This window comes from Manihot esculenta, chromosome 13 (genome assembly GCF_001659605.2).
Source record: "Manihot esculenta cultivar AM560-2 chromosome 13, M.esculenta_v8, whole genome shotgun sequence".
NCBI lineage: Eukaryota > Viridiplantae > Streptophyta > Magnoliopsida > Malpighiales > Euphorbiaceae > Manihot > Manihot esculenta.
Window position 1 is genome coordinate 18,885,595 of NC_035173.2, and position 14,645 is coordinate 18,900,239.

The 14,645-nt window shown below is 32.9% G+C and overlaps 1 long non-coding RNA gene across 1 annotated transcript; it reads right to left on the reverse strand.

The window, feature by feature from the left end:
* Positions 1–2,323: 2,323 nt before the first annotated feature.
* On the reverse strand, positions 2,324–12,522 carry LOC110629768. Its single transcript, XR_002490278.2, has 2 exons — positions 12,342–12,522; positions 2,324–2,978 (listed from the first exon to the last, which is right to left on the reverse strand). It is a non-coding gene; the product is annotated as an uncharacterized LOC110629768 (long non-coding RNA).
* Between the last annotated feature and the right edge of the window lie 2,123 nt (positions 12,523–14,645).

Sequence of the window (14,645 nt, forward strand, 5' to 3'; positions counted from 1 at the left end):
TGTAAACCTGTTTAATCCCATACATAATAAACAATTACATAAAAATTTTGAACTTTCTCAATCATTTTCCAAACTTAACCTGTGCATGCACAACTCATAAACATAAACATCAACCCCACCTTGGAGTCCTCATCAGTGCTCCAATGGGGTAACATAACATGTATTAAGTTTGGTTTACATAAACATCATTAAAATCATGTATTAAAAAGGGATTAACAACATACTAGGGTCAAGCACAATTCTATCCTCAATAACACCATTACATTACATAACTGTTTAATACTAGTCATTACATTACTGTACTAAACATTACATTTCAATATTTATCATGTCCACCACTAGCTATTACATGACCATGACTTTACTCTAGCTGACCTCCTGGTCTATCCCGTACCTGCAAACCTGGGAGAATTAAGGGAGTGGGGTGAGCTACTAGAGCCCAGTGAGCAGAATAATAAAACATTATATTTAAAACATATGATATCATGGAATGCATCACATCACAAACAAATCACATCAAGGATGAATTTGTCACCTATGGCCCTCTACCCATTCCAATAGTGCCAGAGGCGTAGAATGGGCCTCACTGGTCTTTCTCTTACATAGCATAACATATCATAACATTCCATTAATGCCAAGGGCGTAGAATGGGCCTCACTGGTCTTTCTCTTACATAGGGCCAAGGGCGTAGAATGGGCCTCACTGGTCTTTCACCGTATCATTACCATCTCATTACGTATCATATCATAGTGAGGGCCAAAGGATTATCCAACATTCATCCACATCATCAACATATTATGCAATGCAACATATTCGTGAATTCTAATGCAAGCACCCTAATATATCTCATGGCATTCATGATGCGTGAATCATGCTAAGAACTGATTTATTTACTTTAAAGCATAAAGAGTTATTCCACTCACCTTAGGCTAGCTCTGACAAGACACTGAAGCAGTTGACTCACTGCTGGGGTCCTCGGTTCCTCGGTTCCGAACCTACACAGGTGGACTCAAATGAGGGACCAAACATACATGAACATGACTCTAAAATACTCCCCAAACCAATCAATCATGCATTTACCTATTCTACAACATGCAAACTCAAACCAACAAGCACATAGGGGTCTCAAACTAACCTAAACCCCAACCAAAATACATCAAACAAACACATACAACCCACATTGTCCATAAACACAACATAAACCCAAAAACTCAATATAAACCTACACATGCATTTCCACCCCAAGAAACTTCATGAAACTCAACCAAAACTTGAAAAGAAGTGTGGATCTACTCTTACCTCTTGAAGATCGAGAGGGAAGATGATCCAACTCGGAGATGGGGGAGATCTCGCTCCTTTGGTCTCCAAGTCACCAACTTCACTCTTTTTGCTCAAATATCTTCAAACCAAGATAAAACTCATTAAAACTCGAAAGATTGGAGGAAAAACATCAAAAATGACCATGGGAGAGCATGGACTCACCGTTGGCTAAAAAGGGGGAGAAAGCTCGCCCGTTTCGGCCATGGAGCCCTTATGTAGGGGCTGGCCAGACCACCCTTCGGCAGACTAAAGTGCCTCCAAAACTCATGCAAGTTCGGCGGCCGAACCTTTGCTACTTTCGGAAGCCTAACTTGCCCCCCTAAACTATCCAATGTTCGGCGGCCGAACCTGGGAATGCCTCCATAGTCTTTTTCATTCAAAACTCAATTTCTTTCTTGCTTAAAACCATAAAATACATTAAAACATTTTATAAAAACATGATTTTACCCTTCTATAGGTTTCCGACATCCGAGATTCTACCAGACGGTAGGAATTCCGATACCGGAGTCTAGCCGGGTATTACAAGTGAACTAAAATTAAAACTAAGTAATAAGAAAGCAATAATTAAAAAGATGAGTAAATCAATGGTAGAAGGAATCTAGTTGAAGTATGGATCTATTTCAGTTTTAGAATTGATCATTGATTCTTTGGTACTCCTATTTAATTCAATAAATTAGTTTAGGTTGTGGAAGACGCTTCTCACAACCAAATTTCTCCTTAATTTTAGTTCGATTAGGAAACGTTCGCTAATCATACACTAGTTAACAAGTTGCCAAGGAACCTCCTTGGGGTTTTTTACTTTTCAACTGTTAACCGCATTAAGACTTAGAGAAACCCAATTCTAATATTGCCTACCGCGTGGTCCAGTTTAGATTATGCAACCAATTGTACTTGTGTTTAAATAATCTAAGCAATTACGGACATAAATCATTCAAACTAACAATATATTACCCATGAAATTAAAAGCAACAGGCCTTAATTGATTTTAATAACAAAGCAATAATAGCATAAAGAACAAGTTGCATAAATATTGAAAAATAGAAGCTTAACAATGGAGTTTTAAATCTCCCAATTCATCACAAACTGAAAATTCTCGAACTTCAACTAGATAAATAGATGTTTAGCCACTCATGGTGGACAAAGAACACAAAAAGAAAGAAGAAAAGTAGAGGGAGATTACTGCCGAAAATCTGGATAAAATTTGATGATTTTTTGCTGGTTGGATGCTGTCCCTCTTTATAGGTGAGGAGTCCTAATCTAATTAGGATTTGAAATCTTAATTTGACTTGGTCTTTTGTAGTCTTTTATTCCTTCATTGCCTTTGTATTTAATCATGAATAAATCTTCTTTTAGAGAAAGTCTTCCTTTGAAGTGACTCTTGGAGTTGTCATAAGATTGGTCTTATGGTGTTTGAAGTAGGATAGGACTCCAATACTTTTTAAATTCTGAATTTCCTTTTTCTCGCGCTGCTGGACTTTTCTGCATCAGTTTGATTTGGGCAGTTGATTTGCCCAAATCACTTGCCCAGATCGTCTCTGCAAGTCAGTCCCAGTTTTCTGCTTCAGCTTTCTGCAAGTGATTTGGCCAAATCACTTCGACCCAATCGATTTTCCAGCTTTTTCTGTAATTTTTCTCCAAGTTTCCAGTTTTCTCCTTTTCTGCAAAAACATTATAAAAATATAGATTAAACTAGAAAAATGTGTATTTAAACAGTAATAAAGATAATAAAAATATTGCTAAATTATGCTTGATCAAGTATTTTACTGTTTAGTCATTTTGGTTTTGAAAAACTTATTATTGGTCCCTCATATTTTTAGAAAATTTACTAATTAGTCCCTCCGTATTAGGGATATTTTAAACTTTTTTACAATATTTAACGGCCAAAACTAATGAAGGGACTAACTAGTAAATTTTTTAAACTGTTAGGGATGTTTTAATATATTTTTTAAAATTGAGAGACCAACTAGTGAGTTTCTCCTACTATAGGGATTAAGTAGAAATTCTCCCTAAATCTTAATTCTCCATAATTCTTGTTAAGCATTTATGAGTTGCAAAAATCACATATTTTTCCTCATTTAATTCATTGATTTTACTGTAATTTTGATATAAATATTTAATTTGAATTTAAATTTAATTTTGTACAGGTTTATGAGCAGAAGTTGAGAAAAGGAAGAAAAAAGGTTGAATTAAAGGATTTTTTATACTGGGAGGCTACAACCTTGACCAAACCTGTAACCCAATGCGATGGGGGAGATAAGATAGATTTTGCCACCTAAGCAAGGATAAGATCAGCTTCAAGTGGAGTCCAATTGAATCAAACTCAATCAGATGAGGATAAAGATCATATTAGGATAGAGATAAGATGAGGATAGAGATAAGATAGGGATAATAGATTTTATTTTAAATTTTATCTTTTTGTGCCTATATAAAGGCTCATAACATTCAACCTGGAGAATCATATTCTACCTCTCACTCTCATTTCCTCTCTTGCTGCTCCCTCACTCTCTTCTTCATCTTCTTTTCTTTTTCTTCTTCTTTTGCTTAGTTGTTATAATTTTATTATGGCCATGAGTGGCTAAACAATTTATTTTCAGTTGAAAGTTAATTTAAATTGAGGTTTGTTCAAGTTGTGAGGTTATGCACTTAATTCTCTTCATCTTATTTCTATTTTTTGTCAATTTCTGATTTCGAGGAACACCGCCTCCATTGTTGTTTTCTTGAGAATTCAAGAGGCCTATTGAATCTCTTGGGAAAACGACTTATAGCTAATTAATCTAATTAAATCTGTAATTGTTTAATTGGGTTAATAACATGTAGTAATTAATATATTAGTTTATATTAAGAAATTAGTAGATTTGATTTAAATAAAACGCGTGTTTTTATTGATCAAGTTTGGGTTCTTCTCTCTTAATGCAGTTGACTAATTAAATCTATACGTGTGTTGGGATTGTTAGTTAACTAGGAATTAATTTAAGCGCGAAGCGGATTAATTTATTCATAAGGAAGAATTGATGGGATTCGTGTGTTTGACCACTATAACCAACCAATAGGTAATAATATGAAATATTTTGTTTCTAACCAATGATCAACTGCAAAATATCTCAATTTGATTACCTTCAGCTGAAAGTTTTTTAACTATTTGTTTCTTCAATTTCAATTGCATTATTTATTATTTTTCTTTTAAGTTTATTTCTATTGGCTTGCCCAAGGCAAAACCCCTCTCCTCAAAAAATTCTCTTCTTCTCACTTTTTGAATTAAACTATTCTTCTATTTCAAATTGGCTATCTAAATTAAACAAGATTAAGGTCTCTGTGGGATCGATACTCGCTTACCATGTCTACAAGTTCTTGTGAATTGAGAAAAGAAAAGTAAATTTTAAATTGACGGATTCAACACCCGTCAAGCATCCATTATGATACTCTAAAATTGAAACTCGTACATGATTTGATACTCCATACTTTTAACATCTATAAAGCTCCATTTTTTTCCTAATATTCTCAAAGTAAAATTATTAAACATATTCATAAGGACAATAATTATTTGAAATAATTTCTCTATTATATACATATTCTTTAATCATAAAATGAATCAAACTCTCATGAAAAGTAAAAACCTTATTATACTTCTCAATATTTGGGATTTTCTGGCACAAACTCAATAATACAATTGCCTTTCAATTTTTCATTCTTATCTATGGTCATGATAAAGGACTGTTTAGACTCTGTCAGGAGTTTTAACCAATATCGTTTAGCTAAGACGATATAAGAAAAACGGTAGGCTAGAAGCCGAAAAGTTTTATTGAAATTCTCCAAAGATTGAAAAGTGAGTATCAAATAGCCTATGAAAGACTATTTATGATAGAAAAAAATCCTAATATGCAAAATTATAAAAATATCTAAAAAAATAATTAAAATGCAAAATTGACCCCTAAACGTTGAAAGTTGTGCGTCTCGAAATTTCCTTTTCGAAAAGCTATCGTGGATCTCCATCGAACATCGACAGCAAAAATTAGGCCTGGTCCAAGTCTGCCGTAAAGTCCAAGGCTAGTTGCTCCATGTCATTCCTTTCCACTTGTAAAGAACTCGGCCTCGAGTTGTTATCAGCAGAGTAGTACTGAAATAGATCTGCCATGTTAAACATCTTGGAAATTTTCATCTCATTTGGAAGGTCAAGAATATAGGCATTGTCATTAATCTTTTGAATGAACCGGAATGGACCAATCTTCTTGGAGTCAAGCTTTTTCTGTCCTCCACCACGTTCCTTGCGTAAATACACCATGATTTAGTCATCGATATTGAAGGACTTGAAAGACCTATGTTTATCAGCTGTAGCTTTATATTTGTCATTGGCTTCTGTAAGACATTATTGTACCTATTTGAAGACATCCACATGTTGCTTTGCCAAATTGCTTACTGCAATATTGTTGGGAGAACCTGTAAGAAGGGCAATAAGATCAACTGTATGTGTTGGGACTTTCCTGTACACAGCTGCGAAGGGTGACATCTTTGTAGAGCTGTGGACAACACTGTTGTAAGCAAATTCTGCTTGGTCAAGAGCAAGATCTCAAGCTGTTTTCTTATTACTGCAGATGCAGCGCAGAAGATTGCCAAGCGTGCAATTCACCACTTCAGTTTTTCTATCAGTTTGGGGATGGGCAATACTACTGTATCGAAGTTCAGTTCCAAAACATTTCCATAAAGTCACCCAGAAGTGAGCTAGAAATTTCATATCTCTATGAGAAGTAATGGTCTTAGGGACGCCATGTAAGCGAACAATCTCCTGGAAAAACAATTTTGCAACATAAGAAGCATCATTAGTTTTTTTACAAGGAATGAAATGCGTCATTTTGGAGAACCTATTAACAACAACAAAAATGGAATCAGATCTACGTTGAGTATGTGGAAGACCAAGAGAAAAATTCATAGACAAGTCCTCCTAAGGATATGCTGAAATAGGCCGTGGAGTGTATAGGCCCGTATTCTGCGAATGACCCTTTTGAGTTTGACAAACTTGGTACTTCTGGACCATCCGACCTATATCCCTTTTTAATTGTGGCCAGTAAAAACATTTTTCCAACCCAGCAATAGTCTTATCACACCCCAAATGATCACTCAAACCTCCTCCATGGACCTCCCAAATCAGTTTTTCCCGTAGAGAAGATCGAGGAATACATAATCTGTTCTCCTTAAAAAGAAAGCCATCATGTATCAAGAACCCATCAGCAGACTGGTGAGCCTGGACTTTAGCCCATATATCAGCGAAGTCATCGTCTATAGCATACAAAATCTTTTAGAAATTCAAAACCTACAACCTCCTGATTAACTGTAATCAATAGAGCAGCCCTCCAACTCAAAGCATCTGCCACCTTATTACTATGGCCAGCCTTATATTTTATGACATAATGAAAGGCTCCAAAATAAATTGTCTATCGAGCATGCATCTTATTCACATATTTTTGAGTTTTAAAGTGGATCAAAGATTGATGATCTGTGTGAATAATAAACTCTCGCCCCATCAAATACTCCTGCTCATACGTAGACCACTTCTTCCTAGCTTAATTCAACTTCTCACTAAAGAAGGCAATAGGCCTTTTAGACTGTGAAAACACTTTGCCAATCCAAACTCCACAAGTACTACATTCAACCTCAAACAGTTTATCAAAATCGAGTAGAGCAAGAATAGGGGCAGAAGTAAGCTTATCTTTAATATCTTCAAAGCTCTTATTGGCAGTGTCAGTCCAAGCAAATTTTTGCACTCTCTCTTTCTTCAAACAATCTGTGATAGGAGTAACGATGCTGCTGAAATTTCTGATAAACTGTCGATAGAAAGTAGCAAGGCCATAAAAGCTGCAAACTTCATAAATAGTTTTGGAAATGGACCAATTCCGTATTGCTTCTACCCTATTCTCATCAACATATATCTCTTCTGCACTAACAACAAATTCCAGGAACAGAACACGCTCCGTCGTATAAATGCATTTCTTTAGATTAATAACCAGCTCACTTTCTTGCAAGGTTGTTATGACTTGACAAAGATGCTGTAAATGTTCTTTTTTGCTGCGACTAAAAATCAAGATGTCATCAAAATAAATAACCATAAATTTGTGTAAGAAATGGTGCAAAACCTGGTTCATAAGTCGCATAAAAGTGCTAGGTGCGTTTGTCAAACCAAAAGGCATAACCAGCCACTCGTACAATCCTTCCTTAGTCTTGAAGGCTGTCTTCCATTCATCTCCCTCCTTAATCTGAACTTGGTGATAGCCGCTCTTAAAGTCAATCTTAGAGAAGAATTTAGACCAGAATAGCTGATCCAGCATGTCATTCAGTCATGGAATAGGAAATCAATACTGAACTGTAATTTTGTTGATGGCCCTGCTATCTACGCACATTCTCCAAGTCCCATCTTTCTTTGGAACTAATAGGGTAGCTACTCCGCAGGAGCTAATGCTCTCCCGAATATGGCCCTTCTTCAATAATTCTTCAACCTATTCTTGGAGGATTTCACTATCCTTTGGACTCATTTTGTAATGAGGCAGATTCAGTAATTTTGATCCAGGAATGAGATCAATCTGATGCTAGATATCCCGCAAAGGTGGGAGCTTGGAGGATTCCTCCACTATCCTGGGAAACTCCTTCAACATTTTTTTGATGGGTGGTGGTAAAGATGGTGCATCCTCCATTGTGCTTGTTGCTCTCACCAATAAAGCCAGTATCCCCCTCACATTTCTTAACTGCGCCTGATAGCCTTTGCACTCCCATGGAAACATTAACAACATTCTTCCCTTCCACTTTAGAATGTTTCGCATAATCGGAAGGCAAGATAGTAATCTTCTTTCGATTCCATGTGAACATGTATGAATTCTCATTCCCCTTATGCAAAGCATCAACATTGAACTGCCAAGGGCGACAAAGCAAAATTCCACAGTAATCCATATCCACAACATCATAATTAACAGGTTCAGTGTAAGATTTACCGATCGAGATAGGCACGCTGCATATTCTATTGACCTCAATTGTCGGACCTTCTTTAATCCATCCGACTTTGTATGGCGAAGGGTGCGACTGTGTAGGCAGCTGCAATTTTTCTACCAATTGCTTAGCTATCAGATTCTCACAACTGCAGCTATCTATAAATAGCTTGCAAATTGCTTCTCCTACTTGACACTTTGCCTAGAAAATCTTCCTCCTTTGCGTCTCATCCTCCTGTTTTGTCGAGCATAAGATTTTCTTTACCACATAGGTGACCTCCCCATCTTTAGAACCAGCAATAGATCCATCACCGTCATCCACTTCCTCCTCAGATTCAGCCACCTGCTCAACCACATTAACCTATCGATGATAATTATTAACTCCTCTATGTTTTGGACAATTATTCGATCGATGACCAAGTTGCCTGCAGCAGTAGTATATGTCTCCTGTTGGCTTCTGATAAGGATTGGTTTTGCCTCCTTTGTCTGTTGTAGTGGCGACTGCTTTTCCCTTACTGTCTCTCCTTTTTTCCATAGTATTCTGAGGATTGCCAGGATTTACAACCTTAGAAAGCTATCCGCTGTAATTGCCTCTATACTGTTGCGTCCCTGTTGAACCAAAATTTCTGTAATTAAAATTCTAGTTATATTGCTGCTGTGGTTGCCAATCAACACGATTTTCTGCCCTTTTTTCTATCTCAATGGCGTTTGCCAAAGTGAAAATCACAGCTACTCCCATCATACAGCAAATTTCATGATTCAAGCCCCTCTGATAATGAGCACCCTACCGGGCTTCGTTCTCACAGTTATCACACCTCGCCTACAACCTCAAAAACTCCTCGGTATATTCATCCACTCTTCGATTTCCCTGTACACAATCATGATACCAGTTATACAAAATCTGAGAGTGATCACTAGGCAAGAACCGTTGTTCAATCATCTACTTCATCAATACCTAGTTTCATATGGGTTCCAGCCTCCTCTGATAGCGTTCATCTTGAACCAAATTCCACCAGGCTACTGCACCCCCTTTTAACTTATATGCCACAATCGAAACCTTTCGATCCTCTTTCACGTTCATAACTTCGAAGAAATGTTCAACCTCCGCCAACCAATCAAGAACAAATTCTACATCCAACAAACCAGAAAAATTTTGAAGGTCTATCTTTATCTTGTAACCTTCCTAATAATTCTATTGGAAATTTGTAGGAACAAGATTGGCGACCACAGGATTAGCGGCCATAGGATTGGCGACCATAGGATTTGGAACTGGGTGGGGGCGTTTGGTGGTGGCAGGTTGGTGGATTCCTTGCTATAAGGCTAATTGTCCGATCATCTCCCTCAATTCTGCCAAAGATGCATCAATTGCAGCAAGTCGCGCCTCTTGGTTGTCTACCATGGATGAACTTCGCTCTGATATCAATATGATAAAGGACTGTTTAGACTCCGTCAGGAGTTTTAACCAATACAATTTGGCTAAGACGATATAAGAGAAACGATATGTTAGAAGCCGAAAAGTTTTATTGAAATTATTCAAAGATTGAAAAGTGAGTTTCAAATAGCTAAGGAAAGGCTATTTATGATAGAAAAAACCCTAATATGCAAAATGATAAAAATATCCAAAAATATAATTAAAATACAAAATTGACCCCTTAAACGGTGGAATTTTCATATCGAACTTTGTGATAGCCTATGACTCTCGTCACACTTTTAAAAGTTGTGCGTCTCAAAATTTCCTTTCTGAAAAGCTATCGTAGGTCTCCATCGAACGTCGGCAGCAAAAGTTAAATCCGATCCAAGTCTGCTGTAAAGTTCAAGGCTAGTTGCTCCGTGTCAGGTCATAATGAATCAATTACTTACAGTTCAAACTAACTATTAGACTAAAGTCATAAAATGTAGGAAAATAAGATAATGTTTATAACTCTATAACTACATTAGTTTTTTATCTGTTCCAAATTCCAACTCATCCTCATGCTTTTTTTTCACATAATTACCGCCCACATTCATACTTATCAAGTCTTAGATTTCTAATTTTTTTTCTTTTTTTAATATCTGTCACAAGTATATTACATAAACTCACATTCTCAAACAGATGGTTTACATAAATATATTTCATAATTCATCTAGATAATTAATGCATCTTTCCATTAAAAGTAAATTTATTTTTGTTATAGTACCATCATAGTCTACCATTTAAAACCTACAATCTCACTTACTAAGCATAATGTTATATTCACCAGTAACTTTGAAACTTAACAAACTTCCGCATTAACTTAAAAATACGTTAATAGACAGATAGAATCTATAACCTATGCTCTAATACCATTTTAATTGTCACACCTATTTTCTAAACTACAATGACAAAAACAACTTGATATAGTGATGGAACATTCTCAAAAAAAACTTTGAAAATTAAGCAACATAATTTTTTTTCAAATAAAATCATATACATATATTTACACAAACGATGACCCTATGCCAAATGCTAATCAGTCATAAAAAAAATGTATATATATTTTTTACATACTATCCTCCTTATAGGACAAAAAAATTAAATAGAATTATAATCCTAAAATCTAATAATTAAATTTATATCCATTGACATACGAGACACCATAAGGAATTAAAAAACATAAAGAAGAATAGTTGGTCTGACTTCCTCTACAATTAACACTTTATATGAAATAGGAATAATAAGAGAAACTAATAAGAAAATAAATAAATAAATAGAGAAAACAAGAATTTTTAATTTTGGACCGCACTGTTGGCTGTCTACGTACTTCAGTGGAGGATCGTATCTCTTAATAGTATATAATAATGTAAGTTCTATAAAAATATAATTTAATTTCTACTAATAATCCGCCACATTATCTCAACATTTCATTCCCAATTGGAAGAGTAACGATTATCCAACAAATAATTAAGAAAATAAATAAATATATTTTTATATTATCATATCCATTTATTAGCATTATTTTATTAAAACACTAAATATCACTGTACATAATAATAAAATTTATTCAAACTACTATCAATATAATCCATAAATAATGACTCAATCTTTCATTTTTCATATTAAAATCTCCTCTCAAAATTAAGCTAACACTCTATCGTAAAACTTAAATAATCGGTCCTAATGATTTAAGTAAAATATAAATTTTATATCATCATTTGATTGTCCACATCCCAATCAAGGTATTTAAAATATTTCTATAATACTAATATGCCTAGTTTTTTAAATATTTCATAATATTTAAATATTCCACAAATAACAATTCAATACTCTACCTCAAAATATAATATTAGTTCTATTAAAATAATTTATCTATTTCAAATAATTTTTTTTAATATCCAAATTTGACATTTTTACACGAAAACATCACAGTAACTCTTCAAAACTCCAATTCACATTAAATAAAGTAAGTGAAGGAATAAATAAATATGCAATTAAACTTACTAGATATAATATATATACAAATATTTTCAAATAAAAAATAACACTTCATACTGAAAAAAAAAAAAAAACTATTTTAGCGGTTAATTCAATATTTCAATATAAACTCTATATATATATATATATATATATATATAACATTCCAACTATTTTATCATCCTGTAATTTAACTACACATTCTAAACATGAGAACCTAATATTGGTAAAAATACTAATTATTAAATCATCTCTATATCTCAAGATATATAGGAATACATTAAAATTTTAAAATTTAAAAAAAATTCAGCAAGTTTTCCATTCTAGTACCTATAAAAAAATATATTCATTATTCACAAACTATACGTTTAAAATTTTCCAAATTTTAATATAATATTTCAAAATATCAAAGATCTATCATGTCAAATTTCATAGTCTTATAAGCACTTTAACTATTTATTTTACTCAAAGAATAATAACCCAGCACTTTTAGCATCTCAAACCTATTTTATCCTTTATTTCTCTAAATCCAACCGTTAAATAATTACTAAATTAAAATTATAAGTTCTACACATATTCTAAACATACTAGAAGATGAACGGTGAAAAATAACTGACACTTACCTTATTGGTTGGAAAAGTTATTGTCCTATAATCCACATTTATTTTGCTCATAGCTCATTTCTCTCTTTTTCTTCCATTCTTCGGAGACCCTCTACGAGGAAGATAAGGTTTCAGCTAGCTCTTTATTCTTATTCTCCTTTTCCTCCTCCACCTTCTTCTTCCTCCTCTTTTTTGCTTTCCCTTTTTTCGTCTCCTTTCTAATTCCAGATTCTTCTTAAAGTGTTTTTTTTTTTTTTTTTTTTACATTTGTGGATAAAGTAAAGCCACGTATAAAGGTTCTAAAAGAAAAAAAAAATTTCATTTTAGTCCCTCTTTCTTTTAATTAAAATTAATCATATAAATCCTTTAAATCTTTAATTTTTTTAGCACCTAAAATTTGAAGAATTTAACATTTATATTCAAATGCAATTTAAATTCCAACCTCGAATTTCCATAAATATTTTATTTTATCCCTAATAATAATCGTAACTATTATTTATTCAAAATTGGAGATAAAAACATTACCAGCATAATGCTCGTACCAGTTTAGTTACTTGTTCTAATAATTCATTCTTTTGAAAATATGTTCTTTTTAGTACTTACATCAATATGTTATATAACTTTTTATTATATATAGTCCCATATATATTGTTGTAAACGATTCTTATAATTTGAATTTACTGGGTAGTTGCTAAACTTATACCTTCATACACACACATATATATATGCACATTCTATTTTTTGGTGCTTCTACTACTTAACCTGCATCATTCATAATCACTAGTCTAACATATGGCTTTTACTATATACTATGAGATAATAATTAATCTCACTAATTAACTATGAAGGCTCATAAAATATCTTCCATTCACTAAATCAACCTATGATCTCATCATTTAATTCTCAATAACTATCAAGAACATTTTGCCTTATGTCCATAACATTGAGTATTATAACATCATAATAAAATTCCTTATATACCAATCATCATACATTCAGATATATATCCTGTTATATTTGCTGGCATCTTTGGGTTGCATTGATGACTTGGCCCCAAAGAGCAAATGTCGGTATCTCAATTTATGGGAGCAATATGTTGGCCATACAAAAACAAAGGGCAAATAAGCTGGCATCCACTTAGAGGAGCTAATGCTGACAATATGAAATGATTATTTAATGATATCTATGCTAATGTTGATGATGTTAATACCGATGCTGATGCTAATGTTGATGCTTATATTAATGCTGATGTTGATACTATATTGATGGTAATGCTAACACGGCTGAAATCACTCTAAGGGAGCAATTAATAAAAAACTGGTCATATGCATGTGTAGAGCTGTCTTCAAAGACGATCACTCAATATATGTCTATCTTAAAGGTTTAATATATACTAAACGTTGTACTATAGACATTTAAGGATTATATATATCTAGATGAAAAAGTCATAAATTATAAGTAAAAAATAGAATTGATCAACTTGATTTAGGAACACACATTAAATAATTAGGTGATTAGGTGATGCATAATGGAAGTTAGTGTTTAAGTAACAAAAAAATAAAATTTGGATTGAATTATTCAAATTTTAGATAAGCATTAGTAGATTAGGATATAGTTTAACTGAATGAATTCAAGTACTAAAATCATAGTTTAAGTTTAAATTTAATTTATTGAAAGAAATTAAAATAAAAGTCTAGTTTTTGTTGGAAAGAAAAATTGTCTTGTCCATTATCTATATATTTGAAATAAAAATAAAACCGGAAGCAATGAATATCAATTTTCTTCACTTTTGAAAATATTTATAATGAGTAAATAATATAAGGAGAAGAGCTTCAGATATCAGAGAATCAGTTTTGTTCACATTACCTCTTTTGTTTCTCCTCATTTTTATGTAAATTTTCTTAATTTCTTACGGGTTTGGTTTTCAATGCAATGAACAGTATTTTTTTACAAAATATTGGGAGAATTTTGCTTTATGTAAATAATAAAGTTGTGCATTTGATTAGTTTTACAAATTTTGATTAAAATTAAATTAAATATTTAATGAATTGAACAATACATTTTTACCTTTTTTATTTAAAATATATTAATTGCAATTATTAAAATTATTATTCCTTTATTTTTTTTCACTTTTGTATATTATAAATAATAAAATATATTCTTTCCAGTAAAATATATATTCCCTAAAAAAATAAAAAAATATAGGACATTTTAATTGAGTAATTTTGAAATAAAGATAATTTAATAATTTTTTTAATATTTTAAAGACCTTATGGCAACTTTATTATTTATTTATATTTTAAAAAATTATCAAAATAACCCTAA